Source organism: Amblyraja radiata, chromosome 26 (assembly GCF_010909765.2).
Source record: "Amblyraja radiata isolate CabotCenter1 chromosome 26, sAmbRad1.1.pri, whole genome shotgun sequence".
In the NCBI taxonomy this organism is placed as follows: domain Eukaryota; kingdom Metazoa; phylum Chordata; class Chondrichthyes; order Rajiformes; family Rajidae; genus Amblyraja; species Amblyraja radiata.
Genome location: NC_045981.1, coordinates 28,092,696 through 28,109,524, shown reverse-complemented (window position 1 = coordinate 28,109,524; position 16,829 = coordinate 28,092,696). Strand labels below are relative to the sequence as shown.

Here is a 16,829-nt window from a genome sequence, read left to right as displayed (position 1 = left end):
CATAGATGCTGCCTCACCCGCTGGGTTTATCCCGCATTTTTTGCTTACTTCCCATACTCGACCTGTTTATTTGTGTCTAAATGATACAAAACGCTGCTGGTCTTAGTGAATCAGTGTTATACATTATGGAAACAGGCCCTTTGGCCCAACGACCGAGATGCCACATCTACATTAGTTCCACCTGCTAGCATTTGGACCATATCCCACGAAATCTTTCCTATCTAAGTACCTGTCCAAATGTTTTTGTTTTTTTAATGTTATAGTACCTTCCTCAACTGTCTTCTCTGGAAGCTCATTCCATGCACCCACTCCCCTCTGTGTGCAAACTCTCAAGTCCTGGCAGCATCCTCGTAAATCTTCTCAGCATTTTCCAGTTTACATCTTTCCTACAACAGGGTGACCAAAATTGAACACAATACTCCAAATGTGCTCTCAGTAACAACTTAAACAATTGTAATATAACATCCCAACTTCTATTCCCAATACCCTGACTGATGAAGATCAATGTGCTGAAAGCCTTCTTAATCACCCCATTTACATGCGATGCCACTTTCAAAGAACAATGTATCTGCACTCTTAGATCCCTCTGCTCTACAATATTCCCCAGAGCCCTACCATTCACTCTGAAGGTCCTGCCCTGGTTTGACTTGCCAAAAAGCAACACCTCGCACTTATCTGCATTAAGATCCATTAACCAGGCTTTAGTCTACGCCCAATTAATGAAGATCCTACTGTAATTTTTGATAATCATCTTTTTTATCTACAACACCATCCATTACTTGTATCCTTCTACCACTTCCCCATGAAGTACTTTCCAAGCACCTACCACTGAGCAAAAACAACTTGCACATATCCTTTAAAAACCTTCCCCCTCTCATCTTAAACCTATGTCCTCTAGCATTTCAATTCTGGGATAAAAATTCTGACTAGCTTCACTATCTCTGCCTCTCATAATTGTATATACTTCTATTAGCGCACCCCAAATCGCCAAAGAAAGCTATCCAAGTTTGTTCAACCTTTCTTCACAGGCAATACAAATCTCTCTTCACCACCCCCATCTGCCTCTCCATTATGATCGCATGACTTCTACATGCCCCTGTACATATGAGTGATTGCGAGATCAGCACTCATTCAATTGGATTTGACAGGATGGATATGTCAGCTGCTGTAGGCATCTTCTCAGACGAGAACTCAATTTGCAGGGAGATATTAGTTTGCAATGTGGCCTCTCTGGCAGTGAAGGCAGAAAACAGACATTTAAGTATGGGAACTGGAAAATAAACAGCTAGCAACTGGTTATGAAAATTCAATTCTCCAATTTCAGGTAACCACCTTGTTCATTTACCACCACCAACTCCCTCACAACTTTCTTTCCAACACCCTTGTCCTGTCACCCTGTACCTTTTCTCTCCATTAGCTCCTCCATATGCTATTCTCACATCCCTCCTTACTCAAAGTCCCCCATTTTTCTTCTCAGTTCCCTTTTACCCATCCCTCCCATTGGGTCTACGTTTCGCTCCACCTTCCTTCTTATCAGGCTCTGCCATTTGTAACTTTGTCTTCTCCACCACCAGCCTTGATTTCCTTTACTCTTCTCTTCCCCACATGACACATCTGCCAATGAAACCTTCCTCACTTGGATCCACCCATCACTTGCCAGTGTTTATCCAACCCTATCCACTCATCTCTTTCTAGTCATCTCCCTTCTACTCCAGCAGCCTGAAGAATGGTCCTGACCCCAAAAAACACAGATTCCGTTAATTTAAGATAGACACAAAATGCTGGAGTAACTGAGTGGGACAGGCAGCATCTCTGGAAATAATGGATGGTTGAAGTTTTGGGTCGAGACTCAACACATTTCTTCTATTCATTTACTTCCACAGATGCTGCCTGACCTATTGAGTTATCTCTGATGGTTTGTTTTTATTTGCCAACCTTTATATTTAATGCTCCAACCAATAAAGGAAAGCATACCATACACCCTACTTATTTCCTTGTCATCTGTGTTTCGGGCAGTTATGGGCCTGCACACTAAGATCCTTCTGCACATCAATGCCTCTCAGGGTCCTACCATTATTTTTTTGTAAATCAGCATGTGTGGGTCCTGGTGTGTGTTATTTATTGTTTATTTTCCTCCTGCATTTGACCTCCCAAATACATCACCCCACATTTGTCCAAATTCAACTTAATCTGCCATTTCTCTGCACAGGTTTCCCACTGATCAATGTAACTACTGTCTTCCTTGATAACCATCTTACCTGTCCACAAGCCCATCAATTTTCATTGTTGATTGCAAACTTACTAATCAGACCACCTACATTTTCATCCAAAATTATATTAGAGGACCCAGCACTAATCCACACATAATACCACTGATCACAAACCTCCAGTCAGAGAAGTACCCCTCCACTGCTACCCTGACTTTTATGATCAACCAATGTTGTCACTGATTTAGTAACCCACTGTGACCCAATTTTCCGGACTAGCCTACCGTAAAGGACTTTTTGAATGTAGCACTAAAGTTCAGGCAGAAAACAACTACCCTACTACCCTCAAACCGTCTCAGAACTAAATCAGACCTCCCCTGTACAATGCTACGAGGACTATACCTGATCAGAACATGCTTCCCCCCCCCCCCCCCCCAAATATAAGCAAATCCCATACCTAAGAATGGTTCCAATAATTCCCAATCATTTGGTGCAAAGTATTCAGGCTTCTGTTAGACACTGATATAAAAAACTGTTTAAAAAAAAAATCTATTTTTAGTTTTTTTCCTTCCACTACATGCTGGCATTATATTCAAATACAGTTTAAACGTGCTTCCTCATCTTTTAATGGCGGCAATTGAGCGATTCGGTTTAGCAACTTTCAAACAACTGTCAACCGAAGAGAGCAACTGACAAGCACCCTTGTAACTGCCCTAATTACAACACGATATTTTGTTTTTGCTTTCCATCTCAACGTTTTACTTGGATTAATTATCTTACTAGCGCTTCGGTTTTAGTTCCAATTGCAAAACTGCGCCAGACACAACATTTCCATTGCGAAATCATAACTGAAAGCAGCCCATGCGAACCTAATTACTACATGCAAGGATCACTTTTTTTGGTTGACGATTACAAAAACGTATTTGAAAAACTAAAGGAATAAAATTTAGCTGAATCGGCTCCAAACTCGGCACTCTATCTACAGGGGGCGACAAACTACGGGAATCGTCCAGCATACGCCTTAACAAACATGAGCCATGACATCATGCTCGAAATGCTGACTGCTCGCACTTAACTCAAAATCTACTGTAAAGAAACTTCTCAAAGAAGATCGAACTTACCCGAGTCAATAAAGTTGTTGACCTTTGAAATCCAGTCAACGGCAATAATGCCCCTGAAGGTTATATTCCAGATATCCGTTTTTGTAATAATGCTTGTAAATGCTTCGTTTCGTCCCTTCGTCGGATTTATTTTCGACGAGTAGTTAAGCTAACACCAGACTTGCGGAGAATTGGGAACTTGACTCCGAACTGTGCTAAATTTCGGCGCTTCCACGGGCCGATTCTCAGGATCTCTTGGCGGGCGTCTTCGAGCAGACTTCGTCTGGTAAAATACACAACACGTTCTGGGATAGGTGGCGTAGTGCGAGCCAGTCAAAACTTTATCTCCGCCCCTTTAACTCTCACAGAGATCCACGTGGAAAACTGCATTTTCAATTAACGTGATGAAGAATTTGTACAGCTAAAACCTGTTTGAAAGAATGCGATAAATATGTTATATAGTTTCTATCAGTACGTGAACAAAACGAAACGACACTAAACCTGCAATTGCTCAAGGTGGATGTAGTAGGCTCTTTGTACCAATGTAACATACTGGCTCGAAAAAAAGTAGAAATGTGCAGGAGGGAACTGCAGATTCTGGTTTACATCGAAGATAGACGCAAAACGCTGGAATAACTGTGGGACAGGCAACATTTCTGGAGAACACTGCTCGGTGACGATTCGGGGTGGTAGTCTTTACAATGAGTGCTGAAGCCAGATAAAGTCTTAAATGCCACCAACTCGATCCTTCGAAATGTTCTTTAAAGCTAGTCAGATTTGGGGCTTGCTAAATCTTCTACAAATCTATGGCTCTTACGTTTCTCCATATTTCTGCACCCAGCTCTAGTAACTATCAGGTCAGTTAACATCCTTGAAAAGAAAAACTGAGTTCAAGTTTCAGGCTCAGAGAAAACAAACTAGTTTCAGTAACAGGGAAGATGGGTGAAACTGAAAAAACGTACTTTCTCTCTCATAAAGGGTCTCACATCTGAAACATGAACTACTTCATTCCATTGATGCTCCCTGATCGCTGAGAGTTTCTAGCATTTCTGGCTGCAGTTTTTAAAAACGTCATTTTCTGATGCAATCAGAGCACTTTAGTTTTTGCATTTGCTGAACCATATTTAACACAGAATCATAGAGTGATACAGCGTGGAAACACGCCCTTCGGCCAAACTTGCCCACACCGGCCAAAATTTCCCACCTGCCCACATTTGGTCCATATCCCTCCAAACCTGTCCTATCCATGTATCTATCTGTCTAACTGTTTCTTAAACGTTGAGATAGTCCCTGCCTTAACTACCTCCTCTGGTAGACCCACAAACCTTTGTGAGAAAAAGTTACTCCTCAGATACCCATTAAATTTTTCCCCTTTCACGTTAAACCCATGTCCTCTGGTCCTTGTTTACCTACTCTGGGCAAGAGACTGTGCATCTACCTGATCTATTCCTCTCATGATTTTTACACTTCCATAAGATCACCCCTCATTCTCCTGTGTTCCAAGGAATAGAGTCCCAGCCTACTCAACCTCTCCCTATAGCTCAGACCCTCTCGTTCTGCCAATATCTTCATAAATCTTCTCTGTACCCTTTCCAGCTTGACACCATTGTTCCTATAACATGGTGCCCAGAACTGAAAACAATACCCTAAATGCAGCCTCACCAACGTCTTATTCAACTTCAACATGACCTCCCAACTTCTACGCTCAATACTCTGACTGATGAAGGCCAATGTGCCAAAGGCCTTTTTGACCACCTTATCTACCTGAGACTCCACTTCATGGAAGCATGCACCTGCACTCCTAGATCCCTCTGCTCTACAACACTTCCCAGAGTCCTACCATTTACTGTGTAGGCCCTGCCCATGTTAGACTTCCCAAAATGCAATACCTCACATTCTTCCATATTAATTTCCAGTAACCATTCCTCAGCCCACCTGGCCAGTCGATAAAGATCCCGCTGCAATTTTTCACAACCAAGTTCAAGTTCAAGTGAGTTTATTGTCATGTGTCCCTGTATAGGACAATGAAATTCTTGCTTTGCTTAAGCACACAGAAAATAGTAGGCATTTACTACAAAACAGATAAATGTGTCCATATACCATGATATAAATATATACACACATGAATAAATAAACTGGTAAAGTGCAAATAACAGAAAGTGGTTATTAATAATCAGAAGGTACACAAAACTGCTGGAGAAACTCAGCGGGTGCAGCAGCATCTACGGAGCGAAGGAAATAGGCGACGTTTCGGGCCGAAACCCTTCCTCAGACGTTTCATCAGAGTTTAATCAGAGTTTTGTCTGAGCCAGGTTTAATAGCCTGATGGCTGTGGGGAAGTAGCTATTCCTGAACCTGGTTGTTGCAGTCTTCAGGCTCCTGTACCTTCTACCTGAAGGTAGCAGGGAGATGAGTGTGTGGCCAGGATGGTGTGGGTCTTTGATGATACTGCCAGCCTTTTTGAGGCAGCGACTGCGATAAATCCCCTCGATGGAAGGAAGGTCAGAGCCGATGATGGACTGGGCAGTGTTTACTGCTTTTTGTAGTCTTTTCCTCTCCAGGGCGCTCAAATTGCCGAACCAAGCCACGATCCAACCGGTCAGTATGCTCTCGACGGTGCACCTGTAGAAGTTAGAGAGAGTCTTCCTTGACAATCCGACTCTCCGTAATCTTCTCAGGAAGTAGAGGCGCTGATGAGCTTTTTTGATAATTGCGTTAGTGTTCTCGGACCAGGAAAGATCTTCAGAGATGTGCACGCCCAGGAATTTGAAGTTCTTGACCCTTTCAACCATCGACCCGTTGATATAAATGGGGCTGTGGGTCCCCCTCCTACTCCTTCCAAAGTCCACAATCAGTTCCTTGGTTTTGCTGGTGTTGAGGGCCAGGTTTTTGCGCTGGCACCATATGGACAGTTGCTCGATCTCTCTTCTGTATTCTGACTCATCCCCATCAGTGATACGCCCCACAATAGTGGTGTCGTCAGCGAACTTGATGATGGAGTTCGCACTGTGGTTCGCTACGCAGTCATGGGTATAGAGTGAGTACAGCAGGGGGCTGAGCACGCAGCCTTGAGGTGCTCCCGTGCTGATTGTTATCGAGGCTGACACATTTCCACCAATACGAACAGACTGTGGTCTGTGGATGAGGAAGTCGAGGATCCAGTTGCAGAGGGATGCGCGGAGACCCAGTTCTGCGAGATTGGTAACCAGTTTGGAGGGGATGATTGTGTTAAATGCCGAGCTGTAATCAATGAATAACAGCCTGGCATATGAGTTTTTGTTGTCCAAGTGGTCCAGTGCGGAGTGGAGGGCCAGCGAGATCGCATCCACCGTTGATCTGTTGTGTCGGTACGCGAACTGCAGTGGGTCCAGGTTTTTGTCGAGGTAGGAGTTGATTTGCTCCATGATCTCTCAAAGCACTTCATCGCCACCAGCGTTAGTGCCACTGGTCGATAGTCATTGAGGCACGTCACCTTCCTCTTCTTGGGCACCGGTATAATTGATGCCCTTTTAAAGCAGGTGGGGACCTCAGAAGTGAGAGGTTGAAAATGTCCGTAAAAACTCCCGCCAGTTGGTCCGCACAGGTTTTTAGAACACGACCGGGTATACCATCAGGACCATGTGCTTTTCGGGGGTTCACCCCTCTGAAGGATTTCCTGACATCGGCCTCTGTGACTGAGACGGAAATGCCATCACAGCGAATGGGGGATCGGGAAGGTACATCAGTATTCTCCCTGTCAAAGCGTGCGTAAAATGCATTGAGCTCGTCAGGGAGTGGTGTTACACTGACATTCGAGCTGCCTCCTGGTTTTGCCTTGTAGGAGGTGATTGCATTCAGGCCCTGCCACAGCTGCCGAACATCTGTCTCGTCCTCCAGTTTGGAGCAGAAGTCTTCACTATTTGCAAAATCACACATATTTGTATCTTCTGCAAACTTGCTAATCTTGCCCTGTATGTTCTCATCCAATGGGCAACAGGCCCAGCAGCAACATGTTCAGCACCGAACCCTGAGGCACACCAAAAATCACAGGCCTCTAGTCTGAGAAGCAACCTTCCACCATCACCTTCTGCTTGCTACCATGAAGCCAATTTTCTATCTAATCAGCTGACTAGCAATAGACCATGCTGACTATCCTTAATCAGCCCATGCCCATCTAAATGCATGTATATCCTATCCTAGAATACTCTCTATTAACTTTCTAACTGCAGATGTTATGCTCACTGGCCTATAATTCCCAGTATTTTCCCTGCAGCCCTTCTTGAATAGAGGCTCACCATTTGCCATACTCCAATCCTCCCGCACTTCTCCTGTATTTAAAGACGACTCGTAAATTTCAACCAGGGCTCCCGCAATTTCCTCTCCAGATTCCCACAATGTCCTCAGATATATCTGCTCAGGATCTCTGGAGTATTTAACTCCTTAAAATGATTGAATGAATTAGAGCAATGAAAATATTGCAAATCACAAAAGAGTGAAATTAGAATGAAAACCATAGTTAGGGCCATTCATCTGGAGCAGAATCACCAATTGCACTAATTAAAATCCAACTCTAGAGCAATTTGGCACATTCTAATCTGCAAAGGAAAGTCTTCATTGACCAATTATGCCACCATTTCATAAAATTACTTGTGTAGAATTAACAAGTAATGGGTTCCCTTGCCTTCTTCAAAACCTATAATAAACTCTAGCCAAAATACACACCGTACAGTCTATTTAATACAAACCAGAACTTTGGCTAATGTTTTGTATTCAGCAGGGGAAGTTAAATTATCCCACCCACTCCAGCAGTTAACAACGCTAAATCTTAAATGGGATTTTATCTTTATCACATCAACTGGTTAGTTCTGCAAGTAAACCAAAATATTTTTCTCATACATAAAACAATGTATTCACTGCCAATAGTATCAGCCAGTGAATTGAGGTGAACAGGATACACGACTCTCAAAGTGAACTCACATAGACAGTAGTGTTCAAAAGGGAACTGCAGATGCTGGAATATCGAAGGTACACACAATTGCTGGGGAAACTCAGCGGGTGCAGCAGCATCTATGGAGCGAAGGAAATAGGCGACGTTTCGGGCCGAAACGTGTCTGAAGAAGGGTTTCGGCCCGAAACGTCGCCTATTTCCTTCGCTCCATAGATGCTTCTGCACCCGCTGAGTTTCCCCAGCAATTGTGTGTACCCTCACATAGACAGTATACTGGTTAACAAGCAGAGGAAATAGCAGGGTAACTTCTCCAGAAAATGACATGAGGAAGATAGCCATATTATGCGTGTTAATCTCTATGTCAATATATGTCAACATCATATTGACCCTTCCCTAGCCTTAAAAAAAACCCATTTTAAGACATAATTGGACCATACAAAACTTAAATAATTTGAATCGAACTATGCATTGATTGATCCATCATATGAAAATAGGAAAGAGTTGTCCACTTGACCCTTCGCCTCTGCTCTGCCATTTTGCAAGACCTTGTCTAAACTGATTGTAACCCAAACTCCATAATCCTGTACCCATGATTATCTTTTATCTCCTGTTTATCAAGAATTTGTTCCACCCATGTCTTAGAAATACTAAAAAAAAAACATTTCCACAATTCCGAGAGAGTTCCAACAAAAATCATACTCATGTGGGGAAAAAAAGATATACCTTATCTGTGATTCTTTTTGAAAAAGGTGTCCCCTCTTTTCAATATTCTCCAACAAAAGGAAACATTGTGGCGAGAAATTGTGCTCTTTCCATCAATTGCCAATAGCCAAGTTGAGTTTGACAGTGCAGACCATCAGATTCAGATGCTAATGAGGTTTCATTGCTCCTAAACTCACCAGGCACTAGAATCTCAAACCAGCAGCAAAACAAATGTTGACAAAATGAAACATCTTTCACATATCTGAATAGAATGGTTTTAAATCTACAAAAATTACCATACTCAGACAAGACTGTTGTGGAGCAGCATACAAGTGAAAATCAAATACAACATGTTAAATACAGGTCGAAACACTCAAGCCTGACATTTTGTGATATGGCAATTTCTGTTTTGCAGAGCAGCCCAGGGTGGCTGCATTAGCGAATTTATTAGTAAATTTACTTTGTTTTCCCATTTTAAGCTTTATTATCGATACTGTGTACCCATGTTATGGCAGTTTTGGTACAGAAATTAACCCTTGGGAACTAACAAACAACTTCCAAAAACTTTAATAGAGAAATGTGAGGTATTGCATTTTGGGACATCCTCCTCTGGGGGGGGGGGGGGGGGGTAGTAGGTTGAGTAGACTGGGTCTCTATTCCTTGAAGCACAACAGGACGATGGGTGATCTTATAGAGGTGTATAAAATCATGAGAGAAATAGATGCACAGAATCTCTTGCCCAGAGTAGAGGAATCGAGGACCAGAGGACACAAGTTCAAGATGAAGGGGAAAAGATGAAATAGGTATCTAAGTGGTTGAGGCTGGGATTATCCCAATGTTTAAGAAACAGCGACACAGGCACATGGATAGGACAAGTTTGGAGGGATATGGACCAAGTGCAGGCAGGTGGGACTAGTATAGATTGGGCATGTTGGCCGGTGTGGGCAAGTTGGGTCGAAGGGCCTAAATTCCACACTGTATCACTCTATGACTATAAATCTGAGATATGATATAACACTGGAGAAACTCAGCGGGTGAGGCAGCATCTATGGACCTGCTGAGTTTCTCCAGCATTTTTGTCTACCTTCGATTTTCCAGCATCTGCAGTTCCTTCTTAAACATGAAATAACACTACTCACTTACAAAATTCATGTGGGAAAAAAAACCATGTATACAAACAACTGAACTAGTTTATTACGGACACCGATCATAGGTTGCTGGTTCACAACAGCAAGCCACTTAAGGTATTTGCTTTGGAAACTAACGAAAGGGGCTGCTTCTCGGGACTGCTTCTGTGGTCTAAGCCTTGGTCAGATCTCCCAAGAGTACAGAATAGAGAATTTGAAGCTGTAACTTGGACCCTTTTGAAGAAGGGCCTCAACACAAAACATCACCATTCCTTCTCTCCAGCGATGCTGCCTGTACTGTTGAGTTACTCCAGCATTTTGTGTCTATCATTGGTTTAAACCAGCATCTGCAGTTCCTTCCCACACACTTGGAATCTATTGGTGGCTTCCAGAGCTACTGCAGGTATGTTTACTACCTGGAGACAGCTAAGAATGGAGAAGTTGTAAAGAGGATGGAATGGTTAACATTTAAAACTCCTTCACAAATTATGGTAACTCAAGATAATGGATTAAGGTCATTGACTTAAGAGTATGTTTCGGCAACTTGGACTACAGCAGTTTGAACACTGAGCATAATGCAAGAAAACGAAACCAGCAGCAGGTCACTTAGACCCTCATCTGCCCCGTTGTCTAGTATGATCATGGCTGATCTGCCCAGCCTCATCTTGACTTCTGATCATTTCCCATAGGAAATTATCTACTTGCCCTTTAAATAAGGATTGCATTTCATTAAATAGAATTCTAATGTGAAATAAATAGTGCTGCAAGGCAAAACATCACTTACTGTCAAATCTACACCATATTTTGACCTGTCCATTTCCTTTAAAATTGTCAGACCGCTTTGTTTGATATTTAAGTTTCCTCAGATAGACCCAAAAAGCTGGAGTAACTCAGCGGGACACGCAGCGTCTATGGAGAGAAGGAACGGGTGACATTTCGGGTCGAGACCCTTCTTAGGTTTCTCATCAGAACCATAAATGGTCCACACTTTTGCTTTGCTCACAAACTTCCCACTTCATTCTTCCTGGAAATTGATTAATAGTCAGACTGCATTGCACCCTGGATCCTGACATGAACGTCAACACACCTTTTCTGTCATCACTATGACTGCCTTCATCTGCCTCTGCAAATCTCAGGTCAAATCACCCATCCTCGCTTTTAAATTAATTCAATTTTCCCCAATTCTCTCCTGGTATGTCTTCCATTCTATTCTCAACAAGTTCATAAAATTAATCGAAAATATTGCTGCGTGAATCCAAATTGGTAACCAGTCCCATTCACCCATCATCCTTCTAATTGCCTGCCCACATCAGCTCCCATTCAGCATCTACCTGATTATAATGTTTAATTATAAACAAGGAACTGCAATTCTGGTTTACCAAGGAAAGACACGGCTTTTTTTCTTTTTCCCACCTCTGCAATCAGTCTGAAGAAGGGCCCTGACCCGACACTCCAGCATTTAGTGTATTTGCAAAGTTTTCATCCTCATTGGTCTTGTCTCAAACTCTTATCCACATTAGCTGGATAATTCATTCTCCTCTATTTTTGCTACTTGATCATAACTTTAAACACCACCAAACAATTCACAGCATATCTTAATCACCGGAATTCCTTCCATTCAAGGAGTCCATTAGTGTCCTCTCAGACCAAGATTTTGGTCACCTGGTCCAATATCACGTTGAGAACAGTGTTTGAGAATAGCACATATTGTACATTTGAATTAATTAAAAATACAATGAATAAATGCAACTTTTAGCCCATGCTGCATGCAGGAAGAAACTGCAAATTAGCAAGTTAAAGTGTAAATTAGCCTTAGGTATGGTGAAAAAGTGGACATCACAAGTGCAGGGAGTTGTTAGCATATCATGGTTATATGATATCTACACTGCCTGACATGGTTTGTGAATCGGTCATAGTTTCTCAACTACATGCACTTTTTTCCAAGGATAAAGCCATACATAACATACTTGATTTCAGTCCTTCAACTCATGCGGTCATCATGCACAAATTTGAAAAGACTGAAAATGACTTCCCTCTGAAGAAGGGAGGGAAACGTTGCCCATTTCCTTCGCTCCATAGATGCTGCCGCACCCGCTGAGTTTCTCCAGCATTTTTGTCTACCTATGACACCTCACTTTCAGACAGGTTTAGTCCCCATATCTTGAAGGAACATAATACTCATCTTACACTAATGAGCTGCTATGATCCAAGGAATGGTATTGACATTAGAGATAGGATTAGTTTATATTGAAATATATGATAATTGATTTTATGGGTCAAATAGCTGCACATGAAATCACTGTTTGCAGGAACAAATCTAATTAAGTGCACTTCATGACACCAAAACACCAAGTGAAGTAATGTAGTAAGCAATTCAACAATCTGACACAAACAAGAAAGTCACAAGGAAGCTTTATCAAACATTGGTTAGGCTACAACTGGAATAGTCTTGACCAGTCCTTGTACCACACTTTAAGAACGATGAGCAGAATGTGGAGTGGGCGCATGGCAGACTGATCACAATTATTCCAGGGATGAAGAACATGGGTGCCACAGGGGTAAGGGGGTCAAGAACTCGAGGATGTAGGAATAGTGTGATAAGTAAATGAACCAAAAGTAACAAAATAAATATTAAAAGAGCCAGAGTGAAGGTAGATTTGATTACTACATTGAGAAGGAAACTGTTATAGCAGCAGTAAAGTGTTTCTAGGAAAAGGGTGGGAAGTGGGAGAGATGAATATAGTAAAGAGGTTGAATGTGTAATTGTTTTGTAATAAAACGTTCACCTGCTCAAACCTTCAGCTCCAAAATTTCCCATCCATACCTTTTCATACAAAGCTCTCCCTAAAATTCAAATCTCTGACCAAGCCCTTCGGCAATCACCTCAATATATGGCTCAGCGTCAAGTTACTGTAACCACCATAGGAAGGACAGGGCAAGTCAGATACGTTCAAGGTTAGTGGGAGTGGTGGTTGTTGTAATCCATGTCTTATTTCCATTTTCCTTTGTCTCCCTTCTTCCCCATCATCTATCTGTCGTTTGTTTCAAGACCACCCCACGGTTTATTTAAAATGTTTCTTTGGTTTACGCTACACACAATGGCCCTGATAACATAGTTAAACAATTAGTCGCAACAAGGAAGCAAATTAACCGGCGAATTCACATCGCACAACCGAGATAACAATGAAGAACGAGGGAAGACGATGGCAGCAGCAGCGGCGGCGATCAGAGGCACTGCCCCCCTCCCACTGTCGCTCCCCTGTGCCACGCCTCGCCGATGGGAACAACGGGAGGAACGAAGCGGACAGACAGTGTTTAACCGGCGGGGAGGTAGGTCGCCTCGGTTGGCGCTGGGCGAGGTAGCGGTCATGGAGCGGCTGGGAGAGAGCCCGCTGACCGTTGACGCCCCCCCCAACCCCGCGAGCCAGCGCCCGCTGACCGTTGACGCTGCCCGCTCTTCAGATCCCGCCGGACTGCGGGCGTCCCCCCGATTCCCTTCAACACAACATCCAGACGCTCTACCGGAGCAGGAGACACCCCACCGCAGCCAGGACAATGGCTAGTACTACCCTCTAATATCTTTGGTACTACCCGAGCCAAAAGCCGACTGCACCCACCTCATCTCATCGCCCTGCTCGCGTTGTCCCGCCGCGCCTTTCCCCTTCACACGGCGGTTGCCAATCCCGCCCCACCGCCACGTCACCGCCATTGCGTCACCTGGAGGCCAGGACCAATCAGCTGTCGGCCCCAGAGGTCCCGCCCACCGGCGGCCAGGAGCTCGTGGCATCGCTGCTAGTCTGAGGTAAACGGGCCGAGAGGTCGCCGTGTAGATAAGGAAGCTGGACTTTTATTCAGAAACAAACACTGAACGGATCAGAAAAGGTCTTCGAGGTGAAACGTTACCTCTGCAAACTCTTCCCAAAGACATTGTCTGATCTGCTGAGTGTCTCCAGTATTTTCTGTCCGTGATCATAAAGTCATTTCGGCCACCGAATCCAAGCCAGGAACATCCAGTAACACCATTCGTTTTATTTTCCCACATTTCCATTAACTCCCCCCGATTCTACTTTAGGAACAATTTACAGTGCCCATTTACCAATCCCCACGTCTCTACGAAGACAGTTTCCGAGATCAGAGTTGCATCCAGGTCACTGGAATGGAGAGGTAGCAGCTGATGGAGCTGCTGCCTCGCCATCTAATGTGCAGGAGAATGGGTGAAAAAGTGGGATAATACAGATTCAGATTCAGATTCAGATTCAATTTTAATTGTCATTGTCAGTGTACAGTACAGAGACAACGAAATGCATTTAGCATCTCCCTGGAAGAGCGACATAGCAAATGATTTGAATAAATAATAATAAGTGATAATAAGTGTCCGGGGGGTGGGGGGGTGATTGGCAGTCACCGAGGTACGTTGTTGAGTAGAGTGACAGCTGTTGAGTAGGAAGAAGCTGTTCCTGGACCTGCTGGTTCGGCAACGGAGAGACCTGTAGCGCCTCCCGGATGGTAGGAGGGTAAACAGTCCATGGTTGGGGTGAGAGCAGTCCTTGGCGATGCTGAGCGCCCTCCGCAGACAACGCTTGCTTTGGACAGACTCAATGGAGGGGAGCGAGGAACCGGTGATGCGTTGGGCAATTTTCACCACCCTCTGCAATGCCTTCCGGTCGGAGACAGAGCAGTTGCCATACCATACTGTGATGCAGTTGGTAAGGATGCTCTCGATGGTGCAGCGGTAGAAGTTCACAAGGATCTGAGGAGACAGATGGACCTTCTTCAGTCTCCTCAGGAAGAAGAGATGCTGGTGAGCCTTCTTGATCAGAGTTGACCTAGAATACAGAACTAGATGATCAGAACTAGATGCACTGAATGGATAGGAAGGAACTGCAGATGCTGGTTTAACAAATAAGCTCTGAACTACAGCAGAATATTATTATTATTGCACTATATTTGTTTATTTATTTATTGAGCATGTGTGCATGTGGATACACACTGAACTTTTTTTCTCGCGTTATGTACTATGTTTACATATTCTGTTGTGCTGCAGCAAGCAAGAATTTCATTGTCCTATCTGGGACACATGACAATAAAACACTCTTGACTCTTGACTCTCTTGACTCTTGAAACCAAAGATAGACACATGCTGGAGTAACTCAGCGGGACAGGCAGCATCGCTGGAGAGAAGGAATGGGTGACGTTTCGTGTAGAAGAAGGGTCTCGACCCGAAACGTCACCCATTCTTTGCCTCCAGAGATGCTGTCTATCCCGCTGAGTTACTCCAGCATTTTGTGTCTATCTTCGAACTGAATGGATGATCGATGGTTGCTGTGGATCCGGTGGGCCAATCAACCTGTTTCTGTGCTGTATCTCTAAACTAAACTTTACTGCCATTTCCTGACAGCATAATCAACGACCCTTTCTTTGAACAAATGTCACACCATCCACCATCAGCTTTCTTTAACTAAACTAGTTTAAGTGGCTCACTTTCTCCACATGAAAGGTGTTTGAATGAGGGATAATCTGTGCCCCTTGTATGCCTGTCTCATTGTGGGCATAAGCACCATCTTTGTTCCTGTCTTCTCTGGCTATTTCCTCTTTAATTAGTACAGGGATAACAGTATTATTGGTGTTCAAAAGGGAACTGCAGATGCTGGAATATCGAAGGTACACAAAATTGCTGGGGAAACTCAGCGGGTGCAGCAGCATCTATGGAGCGAAGGAAATAGGCGACGTTTCGGGCCAAAACCCTTCTTCAGACTGATGGGGGGTGGGGGGGGGGGGAGAAAGAAGGAAAAGGGGAGGAGGAGGAGGAGCCCGAGGGCGGGCGGATGGGAGGGTGGGAGGAGACAGCTAGAGGGTTAAGGAAGGGGAGGAGACAGCAAGGGCTAGCAAAATTGGGAGAATTCAATGTTAATGCCATACGGACGCAAGGTCCCCAGACGGAATATGAGGTGCTGTTCCTCCAATTTCCGCTGTTGCTCACTCTGGCAATGGAGGAGACCCAGGACAGAGAGGTCGGGTTGGGAATGGGAGGGGGAGTTGAAGTGCTGAGCCACCGGGAGTTCAGGTAGGTTATTGCGGACTGAGCGGAGGTGTTCGGCGAAACGATCGCCCAACCTACGCTTGGTCTCCCCGATGTAAATCAGCTGACATCTAGAGCAGCGGATGCAGTAGATGAGGTTGGAGGAGATACAGGTGAACCTTTGTCGCACCTGGAACGACTGCTTGGGTCCTTGAATTGAGTCGAGGGGGGAGGTGAAGGGACAGGTGTTGCATTTCTTGCGGTTGCAACGGAAAGTGCCCGGGGAGGGGGTGGTGCGGGAGGGAAGGGAAGAATTGACGAGGGAGTTGCGGAGGGAGCGGTCTTTGCGGAAGGCAGACATAGGGGGAGATGGGAAGATGTGGCGAGTGGTGGGGTCACGTTGGAGGTGGCGGAAATAGCGGAGGATTATGTGTTGTATTTGCCGGCTGGTGGGGTGAAAGGTGAGGACCAGAGGGACTCTGCCCTTGTTGCGAGTGCGGGGATGGGGAGAGAGAGCAGTGTTACGGGGTATGGATGAGACCCTGGTGTGAGCCTCATCTATGGTGGCGGAGGGGAATCCCCGTTCCCTGAAGAACGAGGACATTTCCGATGCCCTGGTATGGAATGTCTCATCCTGGGAACAGATGCGGCGTAGGCGGAGGAATTGGGAGTAAGGGATGGAGTCTTTACAGGGGGCAGGGTGGGAAGACGTGTAGTCCAGATAGCCATGTGAGTCAGTGGGTTTGT

The 16,829-nt window shown here is 44.5% G+C and overlaps 1 protein-coding gene across 4 annotated transcripts in view; it reads right to left on the bottom strand.

The window, feature by feature from the left end:
- Positions 1-13,764, bottom strand: part of cdc42ep4 (CDC42 effector protein 4) — a 28,932-nt gene extending 15,168 nt beyond the window's left edge. The window contains exons 1-2 of one of the 4 annotated variants that reach the window (XM_033044547.1): positions 13,681-13,764; positions 3,329-3,735 (exon numbers count right to left, since the gene is read on the bottom strand). The gene's annotated coding sequence lies outside the window, so the exon portion shown is untranslated. Of the gene's footprint in view, positions 1-3,328; positions 4,418-13,680 lie in introns of those variants that run through there. The other 3 variants (XM_033044549.1, XM_033044550.1, XM_033044548.1) reach the window with 3 other exon arrangements.
- Between the last annotated feature and the right edge of the window lie 3,065 nt (positions 13,765-16,829).